Consider the following 2,562-nt stretch of genomic DNA (forward strand, 5'->3'; position numbering starts at 1 on the left):
TTAGACATCCACCTATTAACCCTGAGTTACCAACAGTACTTTTTATGGCACCAACAGGTGTAGCTGCAATAAATATTGATGGTACCACAATCAACACTGCTTTAGCTATCCCTAAGGAAGCTGGTGATTATGTACCTGCCATGTCGGATCAAAAGAAAACTCAGTTAAGACTGTCACTCGTTGATCTCAAACTTATTATTATTGATGAGATATCTATGGTTGGAAATACAACGTTGCTCCATGTCCACCAGCGATTGAAGGAACTATTTGGTACTCCAAGCTCGTTGTTATTTGCCGGCATATCTATCATTGTTGTTGGTGATCTCTGTCAACTTCCACCAATACATAAGAGATTTATATTTGACCAATACAAGAATGATCTTTTTAATCTGATGCACCCCTGGAATGTTTTCAAAATGGTAGAACTTACACAAATCATGAGACAGAAAGATGATCAGCCATTTATTCAACTCCTCAATCGCGTTCGAATTGCTACACAAACTGAAGATGATATCAACATTATCCAGTCACGATGTATTACCTCTCATGATCCTAACTATCCATCAGACGCACTACATATTTGGGCTGAAAACACTCCTGTTGATGGTCATAATAAGATAAAACTTGATCAACTCCCTGGACCTTTGTATGTTCTTAAAGCTAAAGATCAATATCCACCAAATGTTAGAAAACAAGATATTGATAGAGTTTTAGCAAGAGGACGAGCTTAATGTGGTGGACTTGATTATGAGATTCATATAAAAGATGGTGCCAGAGTGATGTTAACTACAAATATTTGTATTGCTGACAGACTTATTAATGGACAAATGGGTACTGTAGTAAGAGTTCAAACCAACGAAGAGAACAATAATCCAGCCTTCCTCTACATAAAGTTTGATGACTCAAATGCTGGTAAAGAGTTAATTAATACTCGAGGCAACACATTTGCAAGGGAGAACCATCTTGTGCCTGTTGAACCTGTGCTAGTCAAGATCAAAATAAGACCAGGTAAACCATCTTCCCCAGAAATACAAAGAGTACAATTCCCTGTGACCCTTGCTTGGGCTTGTACTGTACATAAAGTTCAAGGACTAACACTTGAGAAAGTTGTACTTAGCACTGAATTAGTCAAACAAAGGTCATTCAATTATGGTCAGATATATGTTGCATTAAGCCGTGCTACATCTCTAAATGGTTTATACATCTTAGGGCAAGTAGAAAGCAAACACATTAAAACAAATCCCAAAGTTTTATCAGAATACCAAAGACTCCAAACTGACTCAATGGTTTCAAATGATGATCTAGTAACTGATAGTAATGTGTTGACAATCGCACTCCTTAATGTCAGATCTCTTAGAAAACACAGCATTGATATTAAATATGATTCAAGACTTTTCAAAAGTGATCTGATTGCATTCACTGAAACACAACTTTTACCCCAGGACTCTGATAATGAAATTCTCACTAACCTGCATCCTTTTACTCTGTTCCGCCAAGATCATCATACAGACAAATATTCCAGTATGGCAGTATGTACAAGAGACACTGTGGAAATCATGAACCATGAATATTTTCCAGAAGTTAATGCATTCAAATTTAACCTACATATTACAAGAAACATGTACGGACAGTCCAGGACATTTCTTTTACTTTATCGAAAACAATCGATAAGTGTCCAACAATATCTAGGTACCTTAACATACATTCTTAATGCATATACAATTGATTTAGTATTTGGTGATTTTAATATGAACCACCTAGATGATAGTGTCTCTGAACCTCTCAGATTGTTAATGGACTCCAAAAATTTCAAACAGGTTGTAAGCTCCCCAACATTTATATCAGGCAGCTTATTATATTAGACCATGTATATGTTAGAAAAACAAGTTCTCTAGATGTCCTTGAAAGTGGAGTGGTCTGTGTCTACTATTCTGATCATGATGCTGTCAGACTGGTAGTCAAATTTAACATTTAGAACATAAAATGTTAGTAGTTATTAATGAGCATATTTTGAATCCACGTCTAATGAGTAATCTGTATGTATTCCACTATACCTCCTTGCATGAAATCACCCTTCAGAAATCTCACAATCATGGAAAATGTGTTGTGCATATAGATACACTTTTCCATTGGTTGTAAAAATTCCTGACAAACATTGAACCCATTTTTTTTGCAATGTAGGCAATTTTAACAAAAATTCACGACAGTATCTCACCATACTGACCCTGAGATTTCTGAACGCTAGCATTATCTAATTAAACAAACATTCAGACATGTTGAAGGAACTCGATATCAGGATATCTTGCAAAGAGTTCCTTCAACAACATGCATATAAAATTAAATGCACTAGTGCTTTCGCACTATGAGGTTGCCACTCCTGGTTCTTTATATACAGTGGACCACAGTCACGACCAGGAACAAGACAACAAAAATGTGAGTATAAAATATTACTGCATAACCCCACCATGCAAGATGAATATATGGTATTAATCTTATTTTTCTGTTTATTTTTTAAGCCTAGATGTTTAACTCCATCTAAATAATGGCTTAAATCACCAATTG

This window comes from Dendronephthya gigantea, unplaced genomic scaffold, assembly GCF_004324835.1.
Source record: "Dendronephthya gigantea isolate DGI-Jeju-01 unplaced genomic scaffold, DenGig_1.0 000040F, whole genome shotgun sequence".
NCBI classification, from domain to species: domain Eukaryota; kingdom Metazoa; phylum Cnidaria; class Anthozoa; order Malacalcyonacea; family Nephtheidae; genus Dendronephthya; species Dendronephthya gigantea.